The sequence below is a fragment of the Antechinus flavipes genome, chromosome 5 (assembly GCF_016432865.1).
Source record: "Antechinus flavipes isolate AdamAnt ecotype Samford, QLD, Australia chromosome 5, AdamAnt_v2, whole genome shotgun sequence".
NCBI classification, from domain to species: domain Eukaryota; kingdom Metazoa; phylum Chordata; class Mammalia; order Dasyuromorphia; family Dasyuridae; genus Antechinus; species Antechinus flavipes.
This window is the reverse complement of record NC_067402.1, coordinates 8,499,969-8,519,350: the sequence shown is the minus strand read 5'-3', so window position 1 is coordinate 8,519,350 and position 19,382 is coordinate 8,499,969. Positions and strand designations below refer to the sequence as shown.

Genomic DNA, 19,382 nt, shown 5'->3' with positions numbered 1-19,382 from the left:
CTGAAAGTAAATAAAAGACGGGATTGAACTTGTCTGAATACTAGACAAAACTTATTTTACAACAATATAATTTAAAACACAGTAAATCCTAAATTCTTTGCTATGGTTATTCTCCATCAAAGGCATTATAAAACTGATCATACAAATGGAGAGAAGTCTTTTATCATCTGTCAAATGAATGCTCACATACTGGTCTCTGTTGAGCTTACCCCACTACATTCGTTCACTTTCCCATTGGAGCTTCACCATCTAATCTACCTTTTTTTTTTTTTTGAGATAAGCCATCATCAGTTTGTTTTCCACTGGGGACCTTTCCATTCATTCCTTCCACAGCTTAATGGCCATTCCCATATCTTTCAATGCTAAAAAAAAAAAAAAATCCAAATCCTCTTAGTTTTCATGCATCACTATTTTTATGTCCCAAATGAAGTTTAAGCTTCCAAAGGACTCTTTAAGATTTATCTTTCAGATGATCCAAATTGTTTAATGATGAAGAGAGCCATATAGACCCAGAGAGAGGACTGTAGCAACTGAGTGTGGTTCACAACATAGCATTCTCACTCTTTTTGTTGTTGTTTCCCTGCCTTTTTATTTTTTGCTTCTTTTTTTTTTACTGGTTTGAGTTGATTTTTCTTGTTCAGTATGATAATTGTATAAAACTATATTTATATATTGGATTTAACATATATTTCTATGTATTTGACATATATTGGACTACTTGCTATGGAGGGGAGAGCATGGGGGAAAGGGGAAAATTGAAACACAAGGTTTTGCAAGGGCTAATGTTGAAGAATTATCTAAGCCTATGTTTTGAAAAATAAGCTTTAATTCAAAAACAAAAACAAAAACAAAACAACAAAAAAGACTTATCTTTCACCATTCAAGTCTTGACCAAAATGTGTAATGTAAACAATGATATACTCCTTTCTCCTAACTCCAAATTATTTCTCTTTCTCGGTGAGATTTAAATCACCCAACATCTACTTTATGACCATTAAAAGAACATCCCACTCATTTTTCATCAGGTCCCATGTCCTGATGTCCCAAAGTATGAACATCCATTAATTCTGTGATCCATTTCTGTCACTTGCCACCTGACAAGAAAAGATTCTATCCATATCCATGCATCCTGAAATTGAACATGATAAAATTTAACTACCAACACGCATGCATGCACAAACATACACACAGAGACAAACAAACACAAGCATACGCACATCCTTTGGAGGAAATTAACAGAAATGTAATGGAGAATAATTTGATTTTTTTTAATCCTCTTGATCTTTTAGCACACTGTGTAAAAGCATCTCAAAAACATTAACAATTAACTCATATTTATTACCTGTGTCTCCCACTGAAACCTAGCAGAATGCACAAACTTAATAAATGTTTAGAAAAAAAGCAATAGATGAGTAGATAAATAAAGGAATAGTATCACTAGTGGTGTAAAATATAATGATAAAGATCTATTAAGCACCCACTGACAGAACATTTCTGTTAGGGTGAGAAAGGTTTAAGTTTAGACAAGACATATTTCCTGTCCTGTAAACTCCTTGAGAGCTTATGTGCTATTAGGGAGGAGATCGGAATCATATAGAGAGAGCTCTGCATGGATATTCCAATGAGGCCATGATATCAGTGACATGAATGCTTCCCCTAGGTGTGAGTTCTAATTAAGTCATATCCTTTTAGTCTGTGAATTTCTCACCTATATTTACCCATGAAAGCAAGGGGTTCTCCCAGCATACTAAAGACTTGCTTTAGGTCTCTATTTTGGGGTACGAGCACAGCTGGTACAAATTGTCTTTTCCTCTGGATCCACGTCCTTTGTTGACCAGATATGTCTGTGTGAATTTTCTTTTGGCCACATTGCACATTGTCATTGTGCCCAATAAGTTGTGGCTCACTCATGCTCATGATGAATCTTTCCATTGTCCTTTGACCCCCCAGAATCTGATTTTTTGGAGGTTCCAATCATACAACATCACAAGAAGAATTGGCACAAGGAAGCAGTTGTTAGGGCTGAAACAATTGAAGATCATGTTGAGAATGAAGAGGGAGCTTTGAGATCACCTTGAGAGTTAGAATGGCAAGAAACTATAAAAAGATAAGGGAATTTCCGAGTTCATACATATGGTAGTGGAGCATTTGTAGGTGACGGTAAGATTAATGGGATAGCCATCTTTGGGTAACCAGAGAAATAGGCCATGGGAAATAAGTTGAGGAACTGAGAGATCGGGGTATTTGAGGGAGCATCAAGATGTCAAAATCCTCTTGTATGAGGGCAGGAGTTGGGGAAAAGAGGAAGACTGTGAGCAGGTACTTCACTCCTTGAGGAAAAGAGGGAAGTATCTAAAAAGATCAGTAGATTTAAGACGCGAGGAAGTTTGTTTTTTATAGAGCAAAGTCTCAGAGAGCAGAGTGGGTAAACGAGGGGTATAGAGTAGGACATGGGGGTGAAGTATTGAGGGAGGTGAGAATAGGGGAGTGAACACTGAGAAAAGAAGAGTGAGTTTTGAGAATAATGGAAGCCAGGGATTTGGAATCATTGGGATGGGGAGAGTATGACTGAATGGGAGTCTGTTAATTACTGATGGATGAGTTTAGGTGAGTTATTCACTTACTAAGGATTCAGTTTCATGAGGGTTATCATCTAAGGGTGTTAGACAGCTCTGGGGAGGGGACAGCTTTGGAAAGAGAATTGGTGGAAGAGCATTTCTCTTCCATCCCTGCAGGCAGCCAGTCAGGAGATGAGTGAGGGGCACCAACTCAAAGATCATGGGCATCCGCACTTCTGCATCCTGGCTCCAAATTTCAGCTAGATTGTGACATTCTGCAAGAAGTCTTTTCTAGTGGTGTTCCTAAACATTAACAACTTTCCCCTGAGAGTAGCTCCAAATTCTCCTGTGTCTTTTTTATATAAGATTACTTCATTGTCTTCCCAAATAGACTCTGTGTTTCTTGAGAGCGGGAACTAGTGTTTTTTTTTTTTTATTTTGTTTTGTCTATCCTTGCTTTCCCAATGTACAATACAGTGTCTAAAATGTAATAAGTGCTTAACAAATGCTGGTTGACTCGGCTTAGTGCAATGGGATAGCACTTGATTTGGAGTCGGGGAGATCTCTAGATCTTTTTCTAGCACACACTTGATTATCACTGGAGTCTCTAGTTTGATGTTCCTCCTCTCTCCAGCCCATACCACTATCACTGAGCTATAAATAATTTCCACCACTTCTACCCATACCATATAGCCAAGTGGAAAGAGTCCTTGTTATTCCTTGCCTTTCACAAGATCTGCAAATCCATGAGTGCAAAAAATAATGAATCAGGCACAGCCCCTTGATAAAGAGCTCAGCCTTTATTCTCCCCCTGGCTTCTTCCTTGGAAACAATTGGGTGGATCAAGGAGGAACATGTGCCTGGGCTGAAGATAGCTACTGATTAGCATTCTGTGTCACTGTGACATCTCTAACGCTTTAGAAGGGACAGCATGGTGGAGTGGAAACTGGGGATTCAGTCCCAAGACATGCTAGCTGTGTGATCCGAGACGAGCCATTTAACCCATTTCCATGTCAGGTTCCCCCTACTGACCCCAGGAACAATTCTAAAATAAGAACGAGAAGACGCTTCACAGGTTTGGTGTGGGGATTCTGAAAAAAAAATAAAATAAAATAAAATAAGGACAATAGGATAGAGTTTGGAAATATTCACATCATTTGGATTGCATTATTTTTCCTAACATCTTAATATACACAGTTTATTAATATAAATACTCTGCTTGATAACTATAGATGTGTCTTCCTCCCAAAGCAGTTTACAATCTGAAGAGACAAGACCTACATGCATGAAACAAAAAGACAACACAACTAAACAGGATGCTGTCAGATATCGAGTGGGCGATGGCACTAGTAACCACAGAGGCAGCCCAGACAAGGCAGGCTATCAGATCTGGGGGCTCAAAATAACTTACCGGAATTGAGGGAGAGCTGGGTTGAAGTTGTGGCTCAACTCAGCCTCAGTACGATGGAAAGAAAGTTGAGTAGTCAGAGAGACTCCCCTTTAATGAACCCCTCACCCTTTTTTTTTCACCTTTAGAAAGCATTCAAAAAGCCAGGCAGGGAGATCCGGGAGAAGAGAGGGGATGTTCGCCCTTCCACACTATCATCAGTTTGACATTCTGCCCAATTTTCCAGAAAGAGACCAAGTCGGTTCATAAGTGGTACTGGGTCTTAATGTCTCTGAGCTGTGTAAAATGAGTGAAGAATTAGAAAGAAAACCCTCTTGGGGAACTAGAAATGATTATTAATTATATTTTCCAAAATAAAGGAATAAGAAGCATTTTGAATAAAACCTGTAAATATTGGAGATGACATGGGGAATGCTTAATTGGAAATCCAAGAGAGGCAATCTGGCAGAGTAGAAAGCCTTCCTTTAAATGAGGAATACCCAGGTCCAAGAACTAACTCCAACCTGGACTGTAGCCTCTGTGACTCTGGGCAAGTCTCTTCTCTCAATACTCCAGACAAACCTCAAAGACTATAAAATGAAGAGAAAGTGCCGACCTGAATTGGTAGAGATTCCATAAACCATTAGAATTCCAAGTCCAGTGTCTAGAAAATGCAAAAACCTGCACCAAGTGGGTTGTAGAGATTACCCAAGAGCGTTTACAGAGGCTCGAGAGGATTGGGTCACTGAGACCCTAGAACTTAATACTACATCTTGCACCCCCAGGTGCTTAATAACTGTTTGCTGGACGGGATTGGCTGAGAATGCATATCATCCATTGAAGATGAAAACTGGCCACTTGAACAAGTCCTTCCTATCTGGTGGTTTGCTCCATAAGCCAATGGGGTCAGTGGAGTATTGTGGGAAAAGATGCCCGAGACCCATTGTGGAGCTTTCATTGATTTTCAAAATCTGAGCAGTCATCTAGAAAGCTGGGAGGAGAGGAGCTCCGTATAAGTGGGGGGGAGGAGTGGGGATGGAGGGAAATAGGAACAGGGACGGTAAAAGGAGAACTAGCAAGGGGGGATACAGAGGGTGTGCAGAGGAGTGGGGGAGGCGTGGCTCCCCACACCACAGGAAACATTTCTCAACTTTTCACTTTGCTGTGGGTAGGGAGAGAGGGGGAGTTTGCTCCAAAACAGGTGTAAACAAAGCCGTCTGCCCACCGCAGGGTCCTGCCCTCCCATTCATTTTCTATTCCTTTGTTGTCCCCTCCATGTGCAGGCTTTCCCATCCGTGCGGATGGTGACTGATCCACACCATGGTAGGTGACCTGGGCCGGGGCAGGGAGGTGATCCACCGCAATTGGAACAATTCTTTGGCTACTTTGGTCATAAGCTTCTCTGAACTCAGCTAGACTGGGTCCCAGGATGACAGGGTCCCCTTCCAGGAAGGCTGTGAGAAGCTTTCTATTTCAATTAGTTTTTCTTGCCATGGACAAGCCCAGCTATTACTCATCTAAATGTTGATGTCCTAAGAGTATACCTAGTCACCCTTCCCTAGGTAAGGTTGTGCCTTGAGGGGTCCATTTTTGGTTCTGTCTTTTCCTCCAAAGAACTACATAATTCTAAATTTAGTCTAGTTTCTTCATTTGAGTTTAGAGCAAGTATTCTGAGACCTTAATGGATTTTTAGGCTTTTCCCCAGCCCCCCATGGTTCTGGAGAAGAATCCACCTCTTTGTTCTCTTTCTACCTTAGCAGAATGATAGAGCAGTCCTTCAAGAAACATGAGCTGATAATTGTCTTAAGGCAATTAAAGAAGGAATTGATTCCTGGGTCATAGCTTGGATTTCCGAAGTAAATAAAACAAATGTCGTAAAGATGAGACAGCAATTAAACCGAACTGGGACCATCGGGTTCCTACCTTCTCCCAGCTGGCCAGGAAGAGCTGGAGGAAAACTCTTCTGCTCCTTAGATCTGGGTATTCTGAGAAAGAAGCAACCACAAAAACACCGAAGGCCAAAAACCTCATTTGGTTGAACACAGCTACAAAGACTGCTAGCAGCTTCTAGATCTAGAAGAGAAAGAGGAGCCCATGGGAGAGAAAAAATTGTTGGGTTAGGATCAAAAGAAGAGAAAGTGGTAGTGGACTGTCATTTTCTACCTCCCCTAATCAACTGTACCATGATCAGACTCTTATCTCCTGGGACCTGTGTCTTCCACTAGCCCTCCCCCAAAAAAGAGAAGACTGGATTTTTAAAGAAGAAATTTCTCCCTTCCTCACTCGCCTTTCCCTATTGGGTGACATCCCTTGAAAGCAAAGAACAGAGAGGCACCTGAGTTTCAACCACTGATGAATTCTAGGTATTACCTTAGAAGAGGGACTTGGAGTTTTAGGATTTCCTTTTCCTTTGAATAGATAAATATAGGGGAAAGATTCAGCATCTTCATTCCACCCCCAAAGCTGGTTTGGTTATGAGACATCATAAATACTTATTTGGTTACCATAACCCAGAGTGTGCTCCCACTTAGCCACTTTCCAAGAACAATGTTTTACATGTTTGTAGAAAAAGAAAGTGGGTGGTAAATATTTTAAAAGAATATCAAAAAGTAAAAAAAAAACATAAATGAAGAAAGAAAGAAAGAAAGAGAGAGATAGAGGGAGAGAGGGAGGGAAGGAAGGAAGGAAGGAAGGAAGGAAGGAAGGAAGGAAGGAAGGAAGGAAGGAAGGAAGGAAGAAAGAAAGAAAGAAAGAAAGAAAGAAAGAAAGAAAGAAAGAAAGAAAGAAAGAAAGAAAGAAAGAAAGAAAGAAAGAAAGAAAGAAAGAAAGAAAGAAAGAAAGAAGAGCAAAAAGATTGAGTGATCTAAGAACAGGACATGTTCTTGTGAGGAGGAAGAGAGAGAATGGAACTTGGAGTGATGGGACCTGCCACATTTACCCCTAGTCCACTTAACCTTTCGGAGCTTCATTTTCCTTATCTGTAAAGTGAGGGACTATTCCTCCCCTATAAACCAATCATCAGTCAGTCATTCAAGGGCATCAAATGGCCTCGGAGATCCATTCCTATACTCAATCTATTTTCTTACGATTCACTTGGCTGCCTATACACAGAGTCTCTCAAGAGAGCGCAACTCCAAGGAAACAAAAAATTACTGTATGTGTGAGAATCAATCTCCCCAAGGAACTTGCTCTTGTCTTATCAAATCCATCCATGTTTCCCTTATGTTGATTTCTTATTGCGATGGTTCAGATATTTTCATCAGACCCTTCATGGGTATTTGTAACCAGGTATCATTTATCTATAAATTAATTTTGAGGTGTTTGCTGTGTACCAAGCACTGGGGAGGCAAAGAGAAAAGCATGGAAAATGTTTTCCCCCAGCTTCCTCAGCATTTTGCAGATGGGGATCTCTTGGTCTGAGTTGGAAAGCCCCACATAGCTGGGTATATTTTCTTTTTTGGAGATAGGAAGTAATTGTGGCTAAGTGACTTGACCATGGTCACACAGCTGGTCAGAGTTGGATATTTTTCCTATTGTCAACCATAAGTACTGACCACAGCCCTAAACTGTATGAAGCTAGATGCTGTGGGACCCCCAAAGCAGCAAAGTTTCCGGGCATAGCCCTGAAAGACCTTCTCATGCTTGGTCCGCAAGACACACAGGGGTGAAATATAAAGCGAATAATGTAAGAATAAAATGTAAAAGCCTTGAAGGCTCTTTGTCTTTGTATCTGCATGGCTTGGGACTCCTCAGCTCCGTGATGTTTGCTGCAAGAAACCCAGTGCAAGGTAGTGTGGGATTGTAGGATATTGATCCTTCTGAGAACTCCAGATCACCCGATCCAAGCCCTTCCTTTTCAAGATTAGGAAACAGATTCCTATTTGACCAAGGGATTCTCCCACACCCAAGTGATTGTAAGCAGAAAATTTAGGAATGGACAACCCAGGTTCTCCAATTCCAAGCCACCTCTAGGCAACTGGACTTGTAGTATACATGAGAAAGCCAGAAATTCCCATGACAATCCATTTGATCCCAGAGTGTTGTCTTCTGATGGGCTAATGTGAGTCATCAGAAGAACCAATCAACTTCCAGCAAGTCTCAGAGAAACTAGCCCATTTCCCTTTCTTTCCTCCTCTCTTTAAATTCCGGGAGCAGGAGAGCTAGGTCCTGATAGGTCCACAAAGACTCAAGCAATGTGTAATGTACATGTTTTTGGTTGTTATTCAGTTATTCAGTCACATACAGCTCTCTGTGACTCCATTTGGGTTGTTCTTGGCAAAGACACTGGAGAGTTTGACATTTCTTTCTCTAGCTCACTTTACAGATGAGGAAACTGAGGTAAACAGGGGGTAATGACTTGGCCAGAGATAGTAAGTATCTCAAGTCAGATGTGAACTCAGTAAGTTGAGTCTTCCTGACTTTAGGCCCAGCACTTTACCCACTGCACTGCCACCTAGCTGCCCATATTTTGCATAATTATATTTTATATACAAATTTTACATAATCATAAATTTCAATACTGAGACTTTGATTCCCCACTTCAGGGGATTGGTTGCACACTAATTGTAGCCTGTTTCTACCTATCATTAATTTGCTCTTCTTGGTCATTCCAAATGGATGTTCAACAAGCTCAATGATTCTGGTGATATTAGTAGTTTTTGCTTCTTTGTTTTTGATACTTTGCCTCTGAAAAGTGCCTCTTCCAGATGCTTGAACTAATTGGCTCAATATTTCCCTCCAATTTTATAATTCTAACATTAATAACCACAGGGGGGCCCAACATTGGGGTGGAGTGGGGAATGACACCATTCCTTTCTCTGCTCTGGACCCAAGCCCATGGTGTGGAGCTGTCTGCCTCTAACACTCAAGTCTGAAGTTTTTGTTTTTTTTTTTACTTTATATTCTTCCTCTTACTTGAGTCTCATCCACTCCTTTCTATCCTTCCCTGTATTTTTTTCTCATTTTCCAGCTCCCGTTCAAAGTCCTCAGTTACCATTTCAATGAGGAACTGTTACCTGCCACTGTTTCCTGAGGACATTTTCTTCACAAACCCTAATTTAGTTTTTCTTCTCAAGGGTCCCAATTTAACTGTCAATACTTAGCTCTAGAAACCAGAAAGCAGGATATGGGGCAAAGTCTGTGTTTCTCCCTAATTCCCCAAACCATCCTATTCATTAACACAAAATCAATGATTTCCATAAGCGTGTTCGTGCCCCAGGAGAAGTTCTTAGAGACTGGTTGTCACCGTCCAACGAAATCATCCACTGACTCAACATCAGAATCTGTTCAACATTTCTCCTCTGGTTTTATGATTCTAAATATTGAAAACCATTAGAATTATAAAGCTAGAGGGCCTGTGGGGAAAGGGATGGCAAAACTGCACTCTCTCTTCTGCTTTGGACCTAGATACATGGTGTAGACCACTTTCTGTCAATCTTGCCTTACAAGACTGGTCTCCAGTAAAAGGGAGTTTAGACTTGGTTTTTTCACATGCTTCAACTCCTAAAAGCCCTGCCCCAAAGTTCTGATGATGATAAACTATTTAGGACTTTGGAGGTTTTTGTTAATTTTTAGATCTCCACAAAGGGAGGGTATAAAATGGCACCAAAGTACATCATGAATCAGATCTGGGACAAGTATTTATTTCTTGCACACAAAATAAATGTTAACAGAAACAAAAGACTCCCAGAGCACATTGAAAAAACACTAAGATATAATAACAATGTATAATTACAGTTACACTGTCTCAAGGGACTGACACTTAAACCTTTAAAGATTAATGATGAGGAATTTTATATTTTAGCTCAGTTCTGCACTGTCCAAGCAGATATTGGCTTATTTTTCCTGATGAAACAGGATGGATTTGAGTCAATCTTTTTGACATGGTGGTTATCTTATCCAAGAGCCATGGTATAGCTGCCAAAAAAAGTCATGCTTTTGCCATCAAGCTATTCTGATCCAATGAATCCTGGAACATTTCAAACTCCTGAAGGTTCTCTCTAATCCCAAACACATCTATTTTAAGAATGATTAAGGAGGATTCACCTCCTACATCTCAGTCTGACTAGGATGACAAGGAAAAGAAAATGATAAATTTTGGAGGAAATGTGGGAAAACTAGAACACTAATGCATTGTTGGTGGAGTTGTGAAATGAACCATTCTGGAGAACAAAGGGCTATCAAACTGTGCATATCATTTGATCCAGCCATTACGGGTCTGTATCCCAATCATAAAAAGGGAAAAGGACCCAGATGTGCAAAAAAAAAAAAATGTAGCAGCTCTTTTTGTCGTGGCAAGGAATTGGAAATTGAGTGAATGCCCATTAACTGGGGAATGGTAAAATTAATTGTGGTATATGAAGGTAAAGGAATAGTGCCATTCTATAAGAAATGATAAGCCCAGAAAGACTTCCACGGACTGACACTAAGCGAAGTGAGCAGAACCAGGAGAACATTGTACGCAGTAACAGCAGTATTTTATAATATCAACTAAGGTGGACTTAGTTCCTCTCAGGAATACAGTAACCCAAAGACTTGATTCCAAAAGACAAAGAAAAAGTCTCTCCACCTCCAGAGAAAGAGCTGAGAAAGTCTGACTGTAGATCAAAGCATTTTTCCCATGTTTTTCTTGGTCTTCTTTCATAGCATGACTAATGTGGAAATACATTTTGCATGATTACACATGTATAACCTGTATCAAATTGCTTACCATGTCAGGGTTGGGGAAGAGAGGAAGAGAATTTAGAACTTGAAACTTTCAAAAATAAATGTTAAACATCGTTTTCATGTGCAATTGGGGGAAATATTATTTTTATAAATTTCTGGTGCTCTCTGAGGGATGCTTCCTTTAGGGTCACTTGACTTAACTCCCTAATTACCTCCCAGAAGCAGAAACCATCTCCCTAATAAAGGCTACTATTTGGGCTGGTGAAGAAGGAACTCCCAGTTTCATTGGAGTCCCAATCTAAGAGGGCAGAGAGAAAGGAACACCATTCTTCTTAAATGACTAATTACTAAAAGGTCACTCCAGCATCTTCCATTCAGCCCTGGCTTCCATCCTCCTGAATATTACTCAGCTGTTGACACGCTTGCCTTTTGGGTCCGCTGGCCCCCGTGACAGCTCCTGGAACTCAGGGTCCTCTTCACCTGCAGGCAGCACTAAGCAAGCCCTCGCTGCTTTCTGGGCACCTGTGACAAGTGGCCATTAGCCTGGGACTTCTGGTCCCAGGGTCACAAGCAAATGAGCAGTCACAGAAACAGAGTCTGAGCAGAAGGAGACCCTCGGCCTCCAGCCTGATCTGGGTATGAAGAGCAGTCTCCCGGCCACCTCCACGTTCTGTCTGAGATGCTCGAATTCTCCTTCTTCCCATAAGCCCGTGCATCTTAACCTTCTCTAGGTGTGTCATGGACTCCCTGGCTGTCAGACTCCTTGGAGTGACAGTTTTAAATGCTCAAAATAAAATATATGTAAACAATTAATTCTAAAATAAATAAAGGAAAAAGGAAACCAATTATGCTGCCATAAAGGTCGCCACCCCCGCCACCCCCTCCATCCCCAGTCATAAACTCCTTGCAGCTTCTCCATGGATGTGGAACTTTGGTTATTCCTCCAAACAAGCTCCGGTGAGAGATGCTGGGGTCCCCTGGAGCCCCACTGACCTTGCCTTGGACATCCTGGCTCTGTTCCTCACCTATGGAAGTTCAAGAAAGTGTGTCCCACTTGGGCTCACTGTCCCCTCCGGCACAATAAGATCGCGTAGCGAGATGGCCTCTGGACCCTTCCAGCTCTGACTTGGCGGTGCCCTTCTGGAGTTTTGGGCCCGTGGGTATTCCCAATCTTTTTTTTTATGTGTTCATTTACCAGTTTTGCACAGGAAAATGTCAGTAAGCTCCCAGGGGGCTGGGACCAGTCCCAGAGCCTCCACAGAATGTGAATGGACTTCATGAATTCTGGTTGAATTGAATTGAATTAGGGAAGGAAGCTGTTCTCATCCCCCTGAAAAGCGTGTCATGCTATGGGCTTTATTATACTGTGACTGACATCTTTTGCTTTGACATCACCTTCACCCCCAAATGTGTCTCCTCCAGCCTCGCCCACCAGAGAGCTGTCCCCGTCCGTGGCAAAGACCGAGTCTCCTTGGCCTGCTGTGACCCTGGGAGATGACAGACTGTCTGGGGATGGGCCAGGCCGGGAATGTGACTTACACTTCCCCAGAAGGATGTAAACTACCTGAAGTAAATGTAAACAGCCCAAGAAGCTCCAAACCTCCCAGGGGAAGGCTGGCACGGGACCCCGGGCCAGCGCTGGCACTCCGCCTTCTTTGTTCTGTTTCTAGGCAATTCCTGCCTGGCCGGGGTTACAAGGTATGGGGTCCCACCGTTTGGTCTTGTATGACTGGGCTCTCCTAAGTAACCTCCCCCAATCCTTCCCAATAAATCGAGAATGAATCTGGTGGGAGCCATCTTCCTCTGGCACTCTGCTATTTTCTGAGGGTGGGCCACCCTATAATTGGCATAATAGAGCAAAGGAGACCTCCCCCCTTACATCTGGTGTGTGGGTGGGATACTCCGCCCCCTTAGACTTATAACTAGACCTTAGGGGACCCATGTCTGGCTCCCTTTCTTTTAGGGAGGAAGAAACTGAGGCACAATTGTGTTAAGTGACTTGGCCAGGGTCACCCAGCTCCTTACATGTCTGAGCTGGGAGGTCTCCCAAGGCCAAGTTCAATGCTCTATTCATCATGACACCCAGTCTTAGTTCAACATAACAGCATTTAATCAACATCTAGGGGCCCTAAGACAAAAGTGGTCTATTCCTTGTCCTGAGGGAGGGGCTAGACAATATCCGCAGGAATACTGTGAGGAAATACGAGATGCATAAAGAATAAAGACTGAACAATGGAGGGGAGGCACTAAAAGGATGGGGAATCAGAAAAGAGCCAGTGTAGCAAGCTCATCCTTGAAGAGAGCTAGAGGTTCCGAGAGGCCGATGTCGGAGGGAGGGTGTTCCAGGTGTCCGGGACAGCCTAAGCAAAGGCATGGAGATAGGAGATTGTGTACAGAGCACAGCAGAGGCCATTGCATTCTGGCTCTAGCGCCGCACGGGAGAGTAACATGGAAGGAGGCTGGAAAAGGAAGGAGGCACAGGAAGGAGGACTTGAAATACCCAGCTGGGGGGTTTCCATCTCATTGTAGTGGCGAGAGAAGCTATGGCTGCCTGAGCAGAGGAGAGGGGTGGTCAGGTCTCTGCTGTAGGATGGCCTTGACGGTGGCTTTGAGGGGGGGACCGGTTTGAACCCATTGGCTTCCGGCACTTCAGCTTCCAAGACTTCCAGCAAAGCAGAACCCTGCTGCGTGCCGGAGCAGTCCGTACCGCGGTGGGACTGTCCCCATCTTACAGAGACAGACTTGGTCCGAGGTCACGATCACAAACTCAGCGCTGGAAAAGACTCTAGACCACCTGCAGCTGAACCCCCTTATTTTAGAATAAGGAAACCGAGGACTGTGGGAATTATTTGATTTTCCCAAAGCTTCACAGAGAGAAGCGGAAGAGCCAGGATTTGAACCCACATGCTCAAACTGCAACGCCATGAGAAACCTTCCTACCAATGAGAGCGGAGGGTTTCCCGGATCTTCTCGCTCCGAATCCTCGGTCTCCGGACACTTGATTGGGAGCCGGCTGCTCCCCCTCGTGATCTCTTCTCTCTCTTCTCTGCTTCAACGGACAAAGTCACATCTGACCCCACGGCGGCCTGTGGGGAAGTGAAGCAAATTTCATTTGACAGATGGAGGAACTGGGAAAGGGGAAGGGATTTGCCTGAGGTGACGCAGAACAATACAGCAGAGTGTGTCTCCTGAGGCTCTTGCTTCCCCCTCTCATCCCCAGATCAACTGGAAATGAGAAGTATCTCTCAGGGCCTCCAAAACAAACTGCAAGGTTGGAACCAAAGGGAAAGTCTGCCCTCTGGAGGCCACGTGGTGCACTTAGTGTTTCTTAAAGACAGAAGCAAAAAAGACAAGAACCCCCCTTTCCCCCCAAATCTGTCTGTGGGACAAACAAATCGTCGATCCTGTCACCTTGGAAACCAGGTTGTAGGGAGGCGGAGCTAGAATGAACCTTCGGGACAGCATGAGAATCATGGGTTTGAAACTTCCATCCCGGGACGTTACTTTATAGCAACACTACATATTCCAGCATTGGGAGAGCATCCATCCATCCCTGACGCAGGAGGACACTGAGGACAAAAATCAGGAAGGGCCCCGTGTCCAGAAGGAACCACCGGATCCCGTGATTTTCTGTCTGGACCGGGCGGTAGCGGAAGGGACAGGACAGTTCCTGGTGCTACATTTGCAAAGTGGAATGGGGGAGACATGAGAGAAAGGGAAGGGAAAATGGAGACCGATGAAGCCCGGGTTGTACCAGATCGGTCAGAGGAAATGAAAACGCCCAGAGAGGCTTGGGTCTCTGACTTCAGGAAGGGCTTCCATGTTTCCCCAGGTCTGTCAGCACCAGTCCGAAGATCAGTGAGAGGAGGAGCCTCGGGGTTACATGGACCCCCCCGGTGTGTGTCTGTCACCATGACCAGCAAGGCTCCCAGAACCCACCACCCCAGAGTCTCATCTCCCGGCGCAGACACCCCTCACACCCCAAGCTAAGTTAGCTCCCGGACAGAGGGACCTGAGCGAATTTAGCTACACTTCGGGGGACCCGGGGGCCAGCGAGCCGGGTGGAGGCCCCGTCTCATTGTTACGGACACGGCCTCTCCCTTAAGGCAGGCTGGGGTCTCACTACTCTCTTGGGCCGGCCCGCTGTGGACTCCCATGAGTCCATGGAAAATCCCAGGCTCTTACAGCTAACCAAGCTCCATCCTTGGGTAAATCACAGCTGTTTTGTTTTGTTTTTTAGATTTAAAAAAGTGCCTCTAAGTATCTCCTCTCCCTAAGTGATCCTAAGTGAGAGGGAGGAGTACCACCCATGGACCATCATCCCCCTCCTGAGGGTCCTTGGGAGAATGGCCTTGATTAGTGGAGCCTCCCTGTCAATCGCTCCTCCTCACTACCCACCTGTCCGGGGGCCGCCGGGGCTCTGCTCTCCGTGAAAATAAAGCATTTCAGAGGGAAAGTCTCCAAGGTTCTGCGCAGTCCCTCCCAGACCAGCTCGGGCCTGGCAGCACTTTCCTAAGTCTGACTGCTGACTTGGACACGGGCTCTGTTAAATATTAATGAACGCACGGCGAAGCTTGGGCTGCAAAGGTCCCGGCGTGAGGGGCCGGTGCTAATCGCTTTGAGAAAGGTTTAATTCCTGAGAGCCGTAGACTTTCTTGTTTCTGCTAATCAATATTTAGCCCGTGTTGAACCCTCCGTGGCCGCTTTCCCAAACGTTAACATCCAGGAAATACCATTGTTTGCTCGGCCATTGAACCTCGGAGACCAACCCGAGGCTCCTGGGTAAGCTCTCCCTCAAGATTTACTTGGGACCTTCAAGGAAAGACTGCGAGGTCCCAGCTCGAAGCGTCTGCACCTTTGCCTTAATGTGACTCCGACCAGGAGCTGCAGAAATGCATGGAATCAGTCAGCTGGAAATTATTAAACGCCTACTGGGTGCCGGGCTCCGGGATTAAAGAATGAAACAACCCTCCTTACACCCAATGGGAGACAAAGATACATAAAAATACATACAGAACAAATGGAAGATTAAGAAATGGAAAACTAGCCAAAGGAGCTGAGCTCCTGACTTACCTAGTTTAGGAGAAAGGGCTGGCAGCTGGGAGGGGACTCAGGGAAAGTCATGCAGAAGATGATACCTTAGCCCCATCTTCCTGGCAGTTGAGGAAGCTGAGGTAAGGAAGGGTTTACATGGGCCTGGGGGCCGACAGTCCAGGCTGGGAGCGGGAAAAGCCCGGTTGATCCGGTGGCTGAATGTTGGAGGGGCAGTCCTGCCCAAAGAAGCTGGAAATGGAGCAGAATTTGCAAAGCCCTTCTGCACGACATGGTCCTCCATGGTAGAGGCTGGCTGTTCAAAGCTTCCTACCTGCACGGGAGGCAGGATACAGCCCGGGAGGCCAAGGTTTCCCGGCTTCCACCTTGGAAAGGTTCAGACTCTCTTCAGGTTGGGGCCGGATCGGGCAGGACTTTTAAAGCTAAACAGAGGAACTAAACAGAGCCGGGGGAGCTGAGTGAGCAGGGAGCACATGGTCAGACCAAGGAGGATACCAAGCAGTCACCTAGGAACTGAGCCAAGGTGGAGACTATGTGGGGGAGAGAAGGGCTCAGCTGTGAGGGATTCTGGGAAGGGAAATGGCTAAATCTGGCCATAGATTGGGCACGGCGGTGGCGGGGAGGAGAATGGAAAGGAAGAATAATGTGAAGGACGGCGGTGCCTTTAGCAGAAATAAGACATCGTGTAAGGGGGGATTGGAGGGAACCCTAAGAAGAGGGTAATTAATTGCACAGTTTCCTCAGATTCTCTCCTCCCTCCCTCATTCTTGAATCACAAATGGGTCACTTAGTCCCCAGACACAAACAAGAATCCCTTCGAGAGCCTTGCCCAGTGAGTGGGCATCCAACCATCCAAGTGAAGGAGGCTGCCGGCCCTGGAGACCAAGAACGCTTCCTTTGGGACTCTGTAGCCTAGCGAGGAGTCTGGCCCATGACAGGCATTTATGAAATGGGTTTTGATTGGTTGATTAAGTGAAAGGAGAAGCCCAGTCCACCTCTGGATAAATCCAGTTGTTAGGAAGATCCTTCCTAACTCTTAAGTCTATTTTTTCCTCTTTAGCCCATTCCCACCCACCCACCCTCACGATATTGTTGCGGGTCTGTCTTCAGGCAGAGTCTGATGTCTTCAGGCAGAGTCTGATTTCTTCTCCACACTGAGTCCTTGAAAATAGTAATTATGACCCCTTCCCAACTCATTGTTCCAGTAAATAGTAGGTGACAATCTCAAAGTGGAGCAGCAGGATACTATGGAGTCCTTAATTTTAAAATTATTAAGATAATAACGACTCACATTTATGTGCATTTTCAGGTTTCCAAAGCATTTACTATATTAGCTTATTTGATCCCCACAGCCGCCCTTGAGGCAGATCCTGCAATTATCTCCACTCTACAGATGACAAACTGAGGCCCAAAGGGCCTAGGGCACTTTCCCGAGGTTACACAATGGATCTGTGGTGGGGCCCCATTAAAGCTCTAGTATCTTGCCTCTAAGGCAAGTGGTTTTTCCATGCTAGCTCTAGCTAATGCGCAGCTAGGAAGCACAGTGGATAGAGCACAAAAATCAGAGCTCAGCTTAGCTAGCCCCCTGGCAATTCACCGAGTTCTCCCAGCTATAAAGGAGGGATGATAATGGCACCTCCTTGCCAAGTGGTGGGAGGGACAAATGAGATTGAATGGCTTTGGGAGACTTTAATCCATTATAAAATGTCCATATATGTAACTCTACCGGCTCAACCTGAGACTGAATATGAATCCCAAAGAGAGCAGAGAGAACTTCGGGAGTCCGGGAGACAGAGGTTAGTCTGTTTGGGGATGCTCGGGAAGGCTCCATTCAGGGCTCAAAGGTGGGAGGAGAATTGGCCGGGCAGCCCAGGAAGAGATGAATGGAGGAGATGAAAACATGGAAGAGCTGCCCTTTGTGGTGACTGAGAGGATGGCATCCCGTGTCCTGCTCTCCAAAATGGCATCAATCGGGCTGGAGGTCACGGGACCGGTCTGAGCCCCCGCTCAGGCTCCCACTGCTCAGATTCCTGGAATCACTGGGGACGAGAGCCTCCCTGCCATCCCTGGCTCCCGGCTTCCTTATCCCTCCCTGGAGAGTTCTCGTTGGCTGGCCCCAGTCCTAGAGCCCCATCCCTCATCTCTGGCTCTGAGCTTCCCTGGCTAAAATTCCATCCTCCCCAAAAAGCCTTTCCCAGTCCTCTTCATTGTGAGAGCCTCACTCCATTATGTTTTATTTATCATCTCGATTGTCCATTGTGGTGTGAATGGCTCTCCTCCATTCATTACACTGTGAGGTGCTTGAATTCAGGAATTGTTTCTTTTTTCTTTACTTTTATCCCCAGGGTTAGAGTAGTGCCTGGCACATAGTAGGTCCTTAATAAACCCAAGTGGACTCGGGTTCAACTATCAGCTCGCGACTTGCTCGCTAGCTCCGTGACCTCCAGCCGGTGACTTCCTCTTTCTGAACATCTGTTTCCTCTTCTATAAAATGAAATTGGGGCAGAATTGGACTAGGTGACCTTTGTATCTCCTCGCAGCTCTGCTATTTCATGATTCCATGATCAAATAAGCTTTGTCAGACACTAGAGTGATCCCTCTCCTTAAATCGTCCACATGGAGCTGCTGTTCTGACAGCAGATGGCACTACCCTCACAACCCCCAAATTGTTTGCCCTTCATTCCCATGGAAACCTTAAGAAATAGCTTGAAATGGCTTCTGGAAATTTGTGCAAGGTGTTCATTTGAAAGGCGGTTATTTTTAAGCTTCATCAGTCATTAGGTAAGGTTCTTTCACCATACATTGAAAATCTAAGAAGCCTCCAAACCCTGGAAAAATCAAAAGTTTGTATTCAACCACTCCTTCATCTTTGAAACAAACCCCATATTTTTGGGGGTACAATCCCATCCCTTTAGAAAAACATGTAAAAGAAAGCTATATTAGATAAGCAGCTTGACCATGTCCCCTCCCCTGCCACCAGCCTGTAAGAGCAATCTCTCAGGCTTTCGTTCCCTGCCTGACCATTCCCCATCTGTTACTCTATTTCTGGGTTATCATTTATCCTTTTTATTGAGCATAACTCATCACTGGATAACATGTTGCCCCATATTTGCATCCATCATACATTTGTCCATTGACCTTGGGGAAACTTGAAAATCTGATTGTTCGGACACGGTGGGAGGATGAACTGGATTGCCTTAAAAAAAATTGACAAGTTCTTTTAATGGCTCCAGGCTTTGCAAAGATCCATATTTGTAAAACTGACTAACCTTCTACTGGAATTACTATATAGCAGCAGTAAAACTTGGGATGTAACAATTTCTAAAGAACTGAAAATAAACATCCTCTAGAGGGCAATAGAAAGGCACATGATGGGTGTGGACAGTACACAAAGGAGAACCAAAAAGGAACTCCTAAGAACCACAATAAAAATATATCATTAAGAAATTATATGAGAAGAAGAAAGCCTGATCCCATGGTGAAGTGAGAGCTGGGGACATCCAGATGTCCCCCTGACACCTTTAAAATATCAGGAGAAAGTGAGGAAGGTCTCCAGTGATGTTGAGTGAGAGGTGAATTTCAGGAAGGATGGGAACAAAAGTCACACAGGATGAACTGGAATAGATAAGTTGCTATCTATAGTACAGTACTGAGATCACAGATCTATTGGAGTTTCAAGTATTTTACTAACTCCTTGATGTAGGGGATGTAAATTGGTT

The 19,382-nt window shown here is 44.6% G+C and overlaps 1 long non-coding RNA gene across 1 annotated transcript; it reads right to left on the bottom strand.

Moving 5' to 3' along the window:
* Window positions 1-12,703: 12,703 nt before the first annotated feature.
* On the bottom strand, window positions 12,704-15,117 carry LOC127564334 (uncharacterized). Its single transcript, XR_007954238.1, has 3 exons — window positions 15,010-15,117; window positions 13,552-13,697; window positions 12,704-13,070 (listed from the first exon to the last, which is right to left on the bottom strand). It is a non-coding gene; the product is annotated as an uncharacterized LOC127564334 (long non-coding RNA).
* Between the last annotated feature and the right edge of the window lie 4,265 nt (window positions 15,118-19,382).